This window comes from Ovis canadensis, chromosome 3 (assembly GCF_042477335.2).
Source record: "Ovis canadensis isolate MfBH-ARS-UI-01 breed Bighorn chromosome 3, ARS-UI_OviCan_v2, whole genome shotgun sequence".
NCBI lineage: Eukaryota > Metazoa > Chordata > Mammalia > Artiodactyla > Bovidae > Ovis > Ovis canadensis.
Window position 1 is genome coordinate 50,601,876 of NC_091247.1, and position 15,753 is coordinate 50,617,628.

The 15,753-nt window shown below is 39.4% G+C and overlaps 1 pseudogene; it reads right to left on the reverse strand.

The window, feature by feature from the left end:
• Positions 1-330: 330 nt before the first annotated feature.
• On the reverse strand, positions 331-1,958 carry LOC138438098 (E3 ubiquitin-protein ligase RNFT1 pseudogene; annotated as a pseudogene).
• Between the last annotated feature and the right edge of the window lie 13,795 nt (positions 1,959-15,753).

The window sequence follows — 15,753 nt, forward strand, 5'->3', positions numbered from 1 at the left end:
CATTAAAGCTGAGGGCAGGATTGTATGTATTATGTCCACAAAGAAAAGGAATTTGTCTTTTATTCTCAATGACTGCTAATCATATTGCAGAGAATAACAATACTAAAATATTTCATCCTCAGTAAATTAGCCTTCCTTAGAAAATTTTGATTGTACAGGTAAAATGTAACATTTATAGCTTTCATTTAAAAATACAAATTTTAGGAAAAAATTTAAGATTTTTAGAATGGGAATTATAAAATTCAATGCTAAAGAAAATTCTACTTTCAGATAATGTGTACTTTAAAATATTATGAAAAATACTCTTTATTCTGAAAACAATGTCTGGAAAGAATACCTGAATTCCTCTAAAACCACTAGTTGTATTACCCAATTGTCATTTTGGTAACATTAACAAGAAAACACATTTACAATTTAACACTGCCATCATAAGTCAAATAAGGATAGAATAAATGTTTCATATGCATTTGACTGAACATCACTTATATAATATAGGATCTTTCATTTACTATTTTGATAAACTGGACTATACACTTAAGTATTAACTATAATACTCTAAAACAATTTGGGAACATTTTCCTTAACTTTCAGCCCTAAAAATCCATTCTAATGTCTTTACCAGTAGTCACTGTAACTGAATAAAATTAGTGTTTTGTGGCCTTAATATTAAGTTGAAAACTTAATATATTTGAAGGTGTGATGAAGTGGCTCCATCTTTCCATTTGTTTATATGGTCTGAAATCACAGTTCTGCACAGCGGACATGTTTTTTCTCTGTTAAACCATAAGGTAATGCACTCTTCACAAAATATATGCTGACAGATGAGAAGAATTGGCTTTTGAAATTCAGCTTGACATATTGAACAAATATCAGCCATGTCTGAACACTGTCTCTTGCTGGCAGGGACTCCATAACTTGGCCATGTAACAAATATTCGCAAAACCTGTCTAAAAGTTCTCAGGTGTCCAAAAAAGTCCAGAAGTTTTAGTATGAGGTAGAGTAAAGCCAGCAATATCCCAAGACTCCATCTAGTTACATTACCAAACTCCCCATAGCTTATAAGGTAACGAAACCAAACTGGTATGGGAACAAAAGTTCGGTAATACTGACATAATTCTTCTAAAAGCATATACCAATAACCCTTGGATTTAAAAGGCATGATGAAAGAAGGCACCAATAAAATAAGGCATTTTAAACCCATGAAGAGGAATTTCAGAATGAAGTCTGTAATTCCAACACCCCAAAGTACTTCCCAGAAGCTTGAATAGTCCAAAGCAGGATTTTAAAAAATTAAGCAGTAGTAAAGTGACTGAGAATGAAAAGTGTAATATAAAAGAACAGAAGATCCTGCTAAGAATACCAGTAACCAAGCACACTGAATCTTTGAGCACCTTTCTCTTAGAAAAACCTGATTTACAATGCTTTTGTTTGCATATATAAAAGTTGTAAGCAGCCCAATTCCAAGAGAAATTCCTGTTATATGCTGCATAACAAGTTTGACACCCAGCATCAAAATATATGGAAGACTCTTCTGCAACCACTTGAAGAGATACCGGAATTCTGAGAAGAAGCTGCTACCATGATCTCCATACTCCGTGTCGCTATCATCAGGTTGCCTGGCTTCACTGTGGGAGTGACTCCGCAAGCAACTATGTACACACCCATGGGTACAGCTGTGGACACCTGACCTTGTATTTCTGGAGCTTGGATTTTCAGCACATTCTTTAGGTAGGGAGTTTATCTGGATATGAACATCTCCAGAATAAAGACAGGAAGCTTCTCCTGTCAGTCTTGTTTGGACACACTGGGAGGCTGAGGCATCCTCACTGCCTGCAGCTCCTGAAGGGCTGTGCAGTTGACTACAGTTGGCTTGCATGGCCCTTGAATACTTGTTCTGTGATTTCTTTGCTTCAGGGTTCTGTCTCCTCTCATGAAGATGAGGGACCGAGGCCCAGGCAGCGACGGCAGGAACAGCGAGAAACGCCGTCTCGAGGCCTTCAGTCAGAGCCATCACCTTCAGACCCCGTCCCAGCAACTCTGGCCCAGCTCCTATAACCACTTTTTAAAATCCAGAAGCACATCAGAATTATCTTGAAATTTTTTGAAAAATACAAATGCTCAGGTATTGCTCTTTTTCTTCAGAGCTCCATATATGTTTCTAATGAGCATTCATGTTCAAAAACAATTGGACTATATGATGATCTTTATCTAGTTTTTTCACTTTTTCTATTTCATTTTCAGTGCTCCCTTTTCATTTAATTCATGTTCTCCAATTTCTCCATCTCTTTTTTTCATGTTCTTTCTCAAGCCTTTATCAAGTGTAGCAGAAAAGCTTTTGTATACATATATATAAATATGTATAATAATATATATTTTAGAAAACGTGAATTTTTGCCTAATTAAAAAATTATGACATTTTTATTCTATTTATTTGACTTAGTATGAGTAGAATGCTAGGTTTCTAATTATGAAATAGAGACCCAGAGGGATGGTACAGGGTGGGAGGAGGGAGGGGGGTTCAGGATGGGGACATGTGTATACATGTGGCAGATTCATGTTGATGTGTAGCAAAACCAATACAATATTGTAAAGTAATTAACCTCCAATTAAAATAAATAAATTTGTATTAAAAAATAAAATAAAGAAGAAGAAAAAAAAACAAGCAACAAAGGTTTACTTTATTATAGGGAACTATAGTCAACATCCTGTAATAACATGATGGAAATTAATTTCAAAAGTAATATATGTGTATTTGTATATCTGCATCACCTTGCTGTGCACATGATACATTGTAAGTCAACTATACTTCAAAAAATATATATATTTAAAGAGAAAAAATTTTTTGAATGTCCATGAAATGTTTTATTCCTTCTCCACTAATTCTTTAGTTATGACCACAGTACTTCTCAAGATTCAGTGAAAGACAGCAATATTCCAGGCAAGAAATGCCATAAAGAAGTCATTACATGTAGAATCCATCATACTGTATGTGATATTTATACATGTCTTTGATATATAAAATGATAAATTAAAAGCTCCATGCTTCATTATCATATTTTTATCATTTGTGAGAAGATTTCCTTGCCTGTACCCCTGTTAAATGGAAGGCAAGCATTGCTGAAAGACTGAGATTGTCCCTAGTAGTAATGACCAAGGATCAAGAAAGTGAAAGTGAAAGTGAAGTCGCTCAGTCCTGTCCGACTCTTTGCGACCCCATGGACTGTAACCTACCAGGCTCCTCCGTCTATGGGATTCTCCAGGCAAGAATTCTGTAGTGGGTTGCCATTTCCTTCTCCAGGGGATCTTCCTGACCCAGGGATTGAACACGGGTCTCCCGCCTTGCAGGCAGACTCTTTAACCTCTGAGCCACCAGGGAAGCCCATTAAGAAAGTACTCAGACAGAAAACAAGAATTATGAAGAGGGTCCTATAACACATGAGAGAAAAGTGGGCCTCTCTGAGGATGGGTTTTAAGGGGTTCAAATAATTAAATATATACTGCCTATTAAGTAAGCTAAAGGTTATACCCACCACTTTATCCTAACACAAATGATTGAACCCATATTGTGTGCCACATACTTTTCTAGAAACAGGTAAATGCTGCTATCTTATTTGATATTCACAATAGCCTCAACTATTGTATCAATCAGCTTAATCTAGGTGATATTGAAAGGAACTGAGTTGAACCTTGCAGGACCTCTCTACCCCCTTAGCAAATTTGCAGGCAGACTAAGCAGGAAAGAGAACATCCAAAAGATCAGGAGAAGTCAGCAGGACTGCACACAATGGAAAAACAATAAGGAATCTGACCTCTTAACTTAATGATTAACTGAGATTGTTTCCTCTTTTTCCCTTTAAAAATTGTCATGGCTGTGCAGAATCTTCAGAGTTGATCTCTGGACATGAGTCCACCTTCTCCCTAGATTGCCAACTCTTCTGAATAAAGCATCTTTCTACAGACATTTGTCCCTTGATTATTGGCTTCTAAGTGGTGAACCATTGAACCTGAGTTCAGCAACATGAAGAAGGAAAAGACACCAAACTTAGTTATATACAACATACAATACAAAGGTTTATTTTTTATTCTGCTCTAGCTCTAATTCAGATCAATGTTATCTCTGCTCCACATTGTTTTGTTATTGTTGCTTTTCTGGAATCCAGATTAGTGTTCCAGAGTGTAAGCAGAAAGAACACCTTCTGACCAGAAAACTGCAGAGGAGCGAGAGACACAGTAAATATGTGTTGGTTCTTAAACTTCTGCTCATACATGACACAATACTTCTGCATTTATTTTGTTGGACAAGTGAGTCAGATAGTCACTCCTAAGTTCTACAAGGAGGAGAAGCGTAACCCTCTTGCAGGTAAAAAGGGAGAAGGAAAATGGAGTACAGGGAAAAGTGGAGTACATGGCTAACAGAAATACAATTGGCAGTGCCTTATTCAGCTAGTAAATACTTGATTCCCTTGTTACATGCAGTATACACCCATTTCCCTAAGGAGACAACCTGAAAGTCCATTTAGTCCCCACTGTTAGCTTAAAATCCAGGATGTCTAGTGATGTTCAATTTTCTTACCATAAGCCTAGGTTAGTCCTCTTATGAACAAAAAGATATTATCTTCCTTTCCTGATACACAATATAATATCAATTGTGGAACAAAGAGAATAATTTCAATAGAGCCTGGCATGTGAAAATGTGATACTGTAAGGCACCTGCCTCTTGAGAAATCTGTATGCAGGTCAGAAAGCAACAGTTAGAACTGGACATGGAACAACAGACTGGTTCCAAATAGGAAAAGGAGTGCATCAAGGCTGTATATTGTCACCCTGCTTATTTAACTTATATGCAGAGTACATCATGAGAAACGCTGGACTGGAAGAAACACAAGCTGGAATCAAGATTGCCGGGAGAAATATCAATAACCTCAGATATGCAGATAACACCACCCTTATGGCAGAAAGTGAAGAGGAGCTAAAAAGCCTCTTGTTGAAAGTGAGAGAGGAGAGTGAAAAAGTTGGCTTAAAGTGCAACATTCAGAAAACGAAGATCATGGCATCTGGTCCCATCACTTCATGGGAAATAGATGGGGAAACAGTAGAAACAGTGTCAGACTTTATTTTGGGGGGCTCCAAATTAACTGCAGATGGTGATTGCAACCATGAAATTAAAAGACGATTACTCCTTGGGAGAAAAGTTATGACCAACCTAGATAGTATATTCAAAAGCAGAGACATTACTTTGCCGACTAATGTCCATCCAGTCAAGGCTATGGTTTTTCCTATGGTCATGTATGGATGTGAGAGTTGGACTGTGAAGAAGGCTGAGTGCCAAAGAATTGATGTGTTTGAACTGTGGTGTTGGAGAAGACTCTTGAGAGTCCCTTGAACTGCAAGGAGATCCAACCAGTCCATTCTGAAGGAGATCAACCGTGGGATTTCTTTGGAAGAAATGATGCTAAAGCTGAAGCTCCAGTACTTTGGCCACCTCATGCGAAGAGTTGACTAATTGGAAAAGACTCTGATGCTGGGAGAGATTGGGGGCAGGAGGAGAAGGGGACAACAGAGGATGAGATGGCTGGATGGCATCACGGACTCGATGGACGTGAGTCTGAGTGAACTCCGGGAGATGGTGATGGACAGGGAGGCCTGGCATGCTGCGATTCATGGGGTCTCAAAGAGTCGGACACAACTGAGCGACTGAACTGAACTGAACTGAAGGCACATAGAAGTCGATAGTAATCCCAAAACAACATTGGAAACATATGGGAAACTTTAAACTGGAGATGTGGAATGTTCTTGAGTTGGTCCTGATTCATTAGTTTAGTGCTTTTATTTTAGTTAGCAACCCAGCTTCTCTTGCTTCCCAGGTGGTACCGGGGTAAAGAATCCACCTGCTAATGCAGGAGATGCAAGAGACATGGATTCAATCACTGGGTTGGGAAGATTCCTCTGAAGGAGAAAATGGCTCCAGTATTCTTGCCTAGAAAATTCCATGGATAGAGGAGCCTGTCAAGCAGTTTATGGAGTCCCAAAGTCAGACACAACTGAGTAACTGAACATGCACACATCTACCATAGGCTATTTTTTGCTCTGGTAATAGCTGGAAAATCTCCAAAGATGGCTTAATAATACTGGGTATGGAAGAGAATGACAAGTGGAATGCTTGGCAAATAGGATTATGATCGACCACAACTAAAATAAAGTACAATTTGTTATCATGATCACTTAAGTTTGAGAAGATGGTAGCTCAATGAAGTTGTGTGTACTTAGTCGCTCAGTAGAGTCTGACTCTTTGTGGTCCATTGGACTGTAGCCCACCAGGCTCCTTTGTCCATGGGATTTTTCAGGCAAAAATAGTGTAGTGGGTTGTTGTTTTCTACTCCAGGTGATCTTCCTGACCCAGGGATAAAACCTGAGTCTCCCGTGTTTCCTACTTTGCAGATACATTCTTTACCCATTGGGCCATCAGGAAAGCCATCAATGAAGTTAACTACCTCATTCACGGTTGGATAGCCAGAACCAATATTCTGACCCAAATCTGCCTGACTCTAAAATCTATGTCTATTCCACTATACAATGTTTCAGCTACACGGTAAAATATCAATAGTTACAAAGGAAAAGTTCTCTGGAGTCCTCTAGAGTAAACTACAAGATGGTTATGGTAACTTTTACAGTGTTAGTTGGAATTATCTAGATTTATGTTGTTACTCTTTATCTTCTAGTTTTGGGTGAAGCATTGCTTGAAGGCTTTGGCCATACCTTAGTTGTACTTTCATGGAATTTTCCATTTTTATCACTTCCTATTTTTTGCCAGAGCATTAAAAAAGTACTTCCCCATTGTGGAGGAGACTGGAAACAATAGTCAGGGAGAGTTCACAAAGGTAAGGCTAGGAAAGTTTCAGAGTCAAAGATCAACTGCCCCTTCCCACCAATGTGTTTCTGCTTTAGTGCCAGCTTTGGAGATCTGCAGGTTTATGTTCACTTAGGAAGGCTGTGGTGCTGCCAGGAAGTCATCCGAGAGAAACTTATCCTCTGTCATAGTTTTATCAGGGGCCAGCTCTGATAAAACTCAAAGTGTTTTTGTATTTTCATCTACTCCTTAATAAGAGAAGTTCTCTTTGACCAATTTAATCTTCAACAGAAAATTATATGGCTATTTAAGAGAGCCTCTAGCCAAACCTAATTGGTCTATGGGAAACAAATGGCAAAGTTGGATAAAGACAACCTGGATTCTTCCTGTTTGTCAGCAAGGCTGTTTTCAAATAGTAACTGGAGTAGAAGCTTCAGCTGCAGCTTAAACAGAGGATGATGCCAGCATGTGGCATGTGGAAAACAGAGCCAGCTTTCCCGAGATTGTTCCAATGGCTGGATGCCATCCTCCAGTTCACAGCTCACTCTCCTTAGCACCAACCCTGATGTTTTTATAGAAATTTACACTTGCTTCTCATTTTGATTGTGTTTTCAAATCTAGAAACTCTTCCAAATCATTGTTTCACTTTGAAAAATAACATGTCCTTAGTATACCTAAATTATTTTTTTTATTTTAATGACATTTTTTCCAGTTGCTTTGCAAGCAACACAATGCAAAATGTTCATTGCAGACAACTAGAAATACACAAAAATATAAAGTAATTAATAACCACTCATAATTCCTAGTCTCCCAAATATACCCTTCATTAGCCTTTCGGTGTATTTCTTTCTAGCATCTACATACTTTTTTACATACCAGTTTATTTGTTATATGAATCAAATTTTATGTTTCATCTGCAGTACAGTAGGTGTCTAACATTTGATTTAAAAAAAGAACACTAGAAAGTTATTTTCAGCCCAACTCAATTTTATAATGTTATTCTTTTCTAAGTAATCCAAGATAATTAAAGACTTTTAAAATTTAATTGCTTCAGAAATCAATTTACCTCCCCAGAACACCATTACTGTTTGGCTTTTTGTTTTCCTTTGTTTTATAAAAGTACACTTGATGTATAATGTTGTATTATTAACAGTTTCCAGAGTACAGCAAAGTGATTCTTTTTCAGATTCTTTTCTATTATAGCTTATTATAAGATATTAAATACAGGTCCCTGTAATTGCTGTTTATCTACATGGGAAAAGGAATAAGTCAGGAAAGAACCACTCCTCAGTCTCACATGGAAGGTATGCTCACAAGCATCAGAGCAAGATTTTAGCTGCAGCAGATACCATGCAGGGATCCCTGGAAGGCTGCTCCTGTGAGTCAACCTGTACTTAACAGAGAAACTTAATCAGATGTGGTTGTTTGCTGCTTTGCTTGTTTTGAAACTACTGGAGAGTTGGACTCTGAAGAAAGCTGAGCACCAAAGAATTTATGCTTTTGAACTGTGGTGTTGGAGAAGACTCCTGAGAGTCCCTTGGACTGCAAGGAGGTCCAACCAGTCCATCCTAAAGGAGATCAGTCCTGGGTGTTCATTGGAAGGACTGATGCTAAAGCTGAAACTCCAATACTTTGGCCACCTCATGCAAAGAGTTGACTCATTGGAAAAGACCCTGATGCTGGGAGGGATTGGGGGCAGGAGGAGAAAGGGACGACAGAGGATGAGATGGCTGCATGGCATCACCAACTGGATGCACGTGAGTCTGAGTGAACTCCAGGAGTTGGTGATGGACAGGGAGGCCTGGCGTGCTGCGATTCATGGGGTCGCAAAGAGTCGGACATGACTGAGCAACTGAAATAAACTGAACTGATAGACATTCAGGCCTATGGTTAAAAAAAAAAAAAAAGTCTCCTATGATACAGTTTGAGGCCAATGAGACAAATTATATTTTTGTGACTTGTTTCATTCCTCTGTACTGAAAAATCACCTCCAAGAGCTTACTCTATGCCTCAGAAGACAAATAATCTCTTGTCCCAAGAAAAGAACATAAACTGATGAGATAAAACTTGTAACCAGAAACTTGCAATATTATTGTGGAAACAAGAAAACTATTAAAATGAAAATAAAACTACAAGAGGCCACAGAATGTAGATACTTAAACTCCATGAACCTGACTTTCACTGGTAACAACAAATACAGCCAGAAACTGGAGTCTGGGATAGCACCCAGAAAATCTAGAGAGGCTGGACACCAGGAAAGGATGTGGCAGACTGACTCAGGCCATGGCTTTTGCCTAGGCACCATAGATATTCCTGTCTAGTCTCTTGTGAGGAAGCTGAGAACACACTCCCCAATGTGAAGTTCTCAATTCATGCCCTTGAGCTGAACATTTCCTAGTTACTGAGTTTACCACAAGTTCAATAAACCTGAGTAAGGGATGAAGGTATACCTGAAGGTCTAGGTCAGTAGTGCTGTGTTATATGCATCAGAATCACTTGGATTTTGTTTGAAACAAAGCAGGTCCCCAAACACACCCCAAATCTTCTGTTTCAGGTGGCACCTGCAGTCAGCATTTTTAAGAAGCACTACAAGTGATTTTGAAGTGGTCTAGCCTCAAACTTGAATAACATTCATCATAGATATTAGAGGTGATGCTACTTTCCACCTGCACTGGAACCAAGAGAGTAAACTTGGACAAACGTTTGAGAAAACAGAGTAGATTATTGAATAGGAGGACAACAAATGGTGTGACTCCAAGTTCAAAGCAAGTGGTTGGTTGAAAATTTGGAGGCGATCATGAGACAACTGATGGAGCAGGTATGCAGAGTTTCCTGGTAGACCCCTGGATTTGTCTGGTGAGGTCAACTGTATTTAAAACAGAGGTTCAAAACATGGCCACATTGAAGTCACCTAGAGATTCTAAGAACACAGTACCAGAGGTTCTGATATAATTTTTAATTGGCCTGGGGTATATCCTGGGTTGTTATTGTTCAGTTCAGTTCAGTCACTCAATCGTATCCAACTCTTTGCTCCCGGAGTTCACCCAAACTCATGTGCATCAAGTTGGTGATGCCATCACATCCCCTGTCATCCCCTTCTCCTCCTACCCTCAATCCCTCCCAGCATCAGAGTTTTTTCCAATGAGTCAACTCTTCACATGAGGTGGCCAAAGTATTGGATTTTCAGCTTTAGCATCAGTCCTTCCAATGAACACCCAGGGCTGATCTCCTTTAGGATGGACTGGTTGGACCTCCTTGCAGTCCAAGGGACTCTCAAGAGTCTTATCCAACACCACAGTTCAAAAGCATCAATTCTTCGGTGCTCAGCTTTCTTCACAGTCCAATCTCACATCCATACATGACCACTGGAAAAACCATAGCCTTGGCTAGACGGACATTTGTTGGCAAAGTAATATCTCCACTTTTTGATATACTGTCTAGGTTGCTCATAACTTTTCTTCCAAGGAGTAACCATCTTTTAATTTCATGGCTGAAATGAAATTAAGTGAATTAATTTAATTTCATTCAGTCACCATCTGCAGTGATTTTGGAGCCCCCAAAAATAAAGTCTGACACTGTTTCCACTGTTTCCCCATCTCTTTCCCATGAAGTGATGGGACCAGATGCCATGATCTTAGTTTTCTGAATGTTGAGCTTTAAGCCAACTTTTTCACTCTCTTCTTTCACTTTCATCAAGAGGCTTTTTAGTTCCTCTTCACTTTCTGCCATAAGGGTGGTGTCATCTGCATATCTGAGGTTATTATTCCTCCTGGCAATCTTGATTCAAGATTGTGCTTCTTCTAGCCCAGCATTTCTCATGATATGCTCTGCATATAAGTTAAATAAGCAGGGTGACAGTATACTTAGTCACTAAGTCGTGTCCGACTCTTTTGTGACCCCATGTGGTCTATAGCCCACCAGACTCCTCTGTCCATACTGGAATGGGTTGCCATTTCCTTCTCCAGGGGATCTTCCTGACCCCGGGATTGATCCTGCCCCTCTTGCATTGGCAGGAAGATCATTTACCACTGAGTCACCCAGGAAGCCCATATCTGAGTAGGGGCCTTTCTAGATCTCTTCAAATGATTCTACAGTATAGCCAACCTCTGGTTTAGAGGATTAGCCAAAGCATGGGCTCCTGGATTAAATAATCTTGACATCACTTCTCACACTTTAATGTTCACACAGTTCAACCAGGGGTATTGTCAAAATGCGGATTGTTTCAGGAGGCCTGAGAGTCTTCGTTTCTCACAACTCCCAGACGATGTGGATGTTCCTGGCCCAGGCTCAACACACTGAGTAGCAAGGATTGGAAAGGCCAGAATCCTTCAGCCTTCTCCAGGGCTAGGAAACTGTTAGAAATTTAATTCTCAGCTTTAACCCCAGATCTACTGAATCAGAAGCCTTGAGTGGGACACTGGGTTTGAGCAAGCCTAGCAGGTGGTTCTGCTCCACACTCAAGTTTGGGAAACTCTGCTCTTATCCATAACAGAACCATCTGTTGCTGTTTGGCCTGGCTGAGCTGGGTCATGAACACTTCAGTCTCTAAATGTGACTGAACTTTCCCCAGTGGGGCATCTAGGATTTATTTATAAATGAAAGGTTTTGCTTCTCTTTCTCCATCCTGATGATTGGAAGGCATTATTCTCATACTACCCCCACAGGGTAATGAATTCAACCCACTGCTCTTTGTTCAAGCACTGAGCTGTATGGGCTCCATGAAATGAGAGATTGAACCCACTCTCCAGGGCCTTTTCTGCTTCTGACAGTCCGTTATCCCACCCTTCTCCAACCAGAGAGGCTGTAATGGTTTCTTTGCTTGTGTCCCTGGACTCCACTCAGCCCACCCCGGGCTGTATTGTGTCTATTATTATACCTCTTTCTAAAAAAGAACAAGAGAAGCAAAGGCTTCAGCAGGCCTAAAATGTTGGCAGCGGTCATGCAGTTTCCTTGAAGTTAGTAACTTCTGACAGCTGAGCCCAGCTCACAGTGTGTGGAGACACAGAGAGAAGTCTCTGTGAAGCTCTAATTCCCTGCAGAGGCCTGGTTGGCAGGAAGCACCCTAAAACCCAGAAGGATGAGTGTGAGTGAGTCCATAATAAACTGCCTTTCCAGATCCCCAGTCTTTATTTCACAGTGTGGACTTTCTTTTATCCAATGTTGTAAATATCTGAAAGCCTAGGATGACCCCAGCCCTGTGAAGTAGAGTGGTCAACCATCCTGGTTTGCCAGCAATATTCCCATGTTTGGCACTGAACGTCTCATATTCTGGGAAGCACCTTAGATTCTGGCAAAGAGGATGGTTGGCTACCTAGATCAGGATGTTGTTGTTGTTGTTGTTGTTTTTCAATGCTGTTGTTATTTACAATTTGGTCTGAATAATGCTCTCTTGTGAGAGTCTAGCCTGTGTGTTATAGAATGGTTAATAGCATCTCTGGTCTCTATCCATTTGTTGCCAGTGGGACTCCTCCCATTTGTGACAAACAAAAATGTCTCTTGAAGTTGTCAGATGTCCTCTTGGAGGGCGAAATCATCCCTATTTGAGAGTCACTGTCCTAGGTATAAGTGACTGTGTAATCTGAAACCTCTCCTAGGAGAGATATTCTCACATTTAAATGTACACAAAAATCATTTGGGGTTTGGATAGACACTTCTCCAATGAATACAGAAAATGGCCAGAAAACACATTAAAAGATGTTCAAGCTCATCAATATTTAGGAAAATGTAAATGAAAATCAAAATGAGATACTACTTCTCAAATCCTAGGGCAACTAAAATTTAAAAAGACAATTATAAGCATTGTCAAGGGCATAGAGAAATTGAAACTCTTACACATTGCTAGCATGATTGTTAACTAAAGGAACTACTTTGGAAAAATAGTTTAAAAGGCCCTAAAAATGTTAAACATAGAGATATTATATGGCTCAGCAATCCCACGTCTAGGTATATACCCAAGAGATTGTAAAACCCAAGTCCAGGCAGCACCTGTACACAAATACTCATAACAGGATTATTTATAAGTCAGAAAATGGAAACAATCCTTAAGTCCATCAACAAATGAACAGATAAACAACTAGTATGGAATATTGTTGTTGTTCAGTCAGTCATGTCGGACTCTTTGCGACCCCTATGGACCGCAGCACAGGTGGCCTCTTGTCCCTCACCATCTCCTGAAATTTGCCCAAGTTCATGTTCATTGCATCGGTGATGCCATCCAAGCATCTCATCCTCTGATGCCCTCTTCTCCTTCTACCCTCAATCTTTCCCAGCATTAGAGACATTTCCAGTGATTCAGCTGCTCACATCAGATGACCAAAATACTGAAGCTTTTAACTTCAGTATCAGCCTTTCTAATGAGTATTCAGGGTTGATTTCAATTAAGATTGACTGGTTTGATCTCCTTGCTCTCCAAGGGACTTTCAGGGGTCTTCTCCAGCACCACAGTTTGAAGAGATCAGTTCTACACCACTCTGCCTTCTGTATGGTCCAGGTCTCACAACCATATGTGACCACTGGGAAGACCATAGCTTTGAATATTATGCAACCATAAAAAAGAATGAAGTACTGATGCATGATACAACATGATGCATCTTTAAAATATTAATATGAGACAGAAACCAGACACAAAAGACCCCATATTATATGATTTTATTTATATGCGAGGCCTAAAATAGACAAATTCCTAGAAATAGAGTAAATCTGTGGTTTCCAAGGTCAAGGAGGGAGAGAGGAGGTGCAGCATGTTGCTGGTAATGGGTATGAGGTTTCCTTTGAGAATTATGAAAGTGTTCTAAAATTAGATAGAGGTGAGAGTTGCCCATTTCTGTGGACATATGAAAACCTACTGAATGGTACATTTTAAATGGGTGAATTGTGTGACAGGTGAATTACCAATAAAGTTTATTTTGAAAAAAGAATTGCTTTGTTAACTTGTTAAAATGTGTATTCTGATTCACTAAGCCTATGGTGGAACCTGACTTTCTAGAGAACACACTTTTAGAAACCAGTCGATGGGGAGGGAGGTGGGAGGAGGGTACAGGATGGGGAACACATGTAAACCCATAGCTGATTCATATCAATGTATGACAGAAACCACTACAATATTGTAAAGTAATTAGCCTACAACTAAAATAAATTTAAAAAAAAAAAAAGGAACCAGTCCCTAGATGAGTGGTCTCTGAGTATGTTCCCTGACTGGCAGCGTAAGAATCACCCATATACTTACCAGAAACACAGATTCTCAGACTTCACCCAAACCTACTAAATCAGATACTGCAGAGGTGGAGTCCTGCAGTGACCTACATGTGCTATCTAGGTCATTTTGATGTGTGCTAATATTTGAGAACCACTGCCCATACCATCCCCACCTGGATTCTCTTCACCTGGTATGCAAACACAGTTTGGGATAAATATTTGGCTTTTTACTAAGAAAAAGCAAATTCCTTAGGCAAATCATTAAGTTTAGTAAAGTTTAATAAATCATATTACTTTAAAGAAATAACCCTCATAACTGAAGAAACCTTAATATAAAGATATTTTATCCTTGCAATTTGGGGATCCCAGATTGGCCCCATACTTTTTTGTTCTACTGTTTAGTATAAGAATCTATTGAAAACTACAACTTCCTTGTTTCAAATTTGCTAAAAGGGAAAGCACACTTGACTTCCTCTTTGCATATTGGTATGTGTTCTAACATCACATATATAATATTCACTTATGATATGCTGCTTGGCATTAGCAGAAAACAAGAAATGTATAGAGAAGAACACTTAGAAAGGAAGGGGAAAATGAGAATATTTTGGAGAGAAATGAGAGACTGAGATACTGTCTCTCTCTGGAATAAATTCTCAGCTCTGGAACCAGGGGACTGGAGAGTCCTATCTCTTAGCCATAACATCTTTTTTGTATGTGAAGGCTCATACTTGACTATTCTTTCCATGTGAAGGAAAAGAGAATTTCTACTTTTAATATTAGATCTACTATTATTTTCATTATAAAAAGAAAAAATGTGTTTTGTTTGTTATGTGTTTGTTTTCTGGGTAAGATTGGGGCTGTAATACAGAGATGTAGTACTTAGGGATTCAGTTCCATAGCGATGAATACATCTGGAATCTCAATAGCAGTCATCCATGCTTCTAAGTGTCCTCACAGCCTAAGTGAGACATCCACTTCATTAAGGCATCCTGAGCTCTTTATTCACTAAAGAGGCTTCTCCTGCTCTGGAGAGTGAGTGTGCTCCCCTGCATTTCTAATGTGTTGCCAGAGAAGAACTTTAGCCTTGAGAAGACTTGGGTGTGTCTGCTCATCATTGACTGACAGCCCCACAAATTGGATAGAACGCCACAACACACAGCCACATGTGACCAGTTAATGAAATTCATATTTTCCATTTCATTGAAACACAAACTTCATCTTTTAATAAATTCATTCAAACTCTTTGTACAAGTTACGGTAACAAGTGGTTTACTGCCAAGCAATGTTCTCCTGAGAGAAGACTCCGAGAGAAGACTCCAAGCAGGAACTGACTGTTGTAAAGGCATTCACACACTCCAGCCTGGACCAATTCACTTCCTGAGCAAGTCTTTTCTAGTTCAGTGAGCTGAGCTAATTTAAATATGAGTATTAGACTATCCCATTCAAGGAATGTCACTCCTCCTGTTGTCTGTGAGGTATCCATCCCCTCTTTTAGACTATGGCTAAGTATCACCTCCTCCAGACTATACCAAATTCAAATTTGCAAAGGTCTGATATATATGACCTCTGTAACTCAAAACATTTCCATGATTATTATATCTTTATGATTGTATGCAGTGTGTAAGATTTGTATTATAAATATTAACATAATATATTTGAACTCCTAATAATCCTCCACCATGTACATATCTTCAGTTCAGTGAATGATGCTA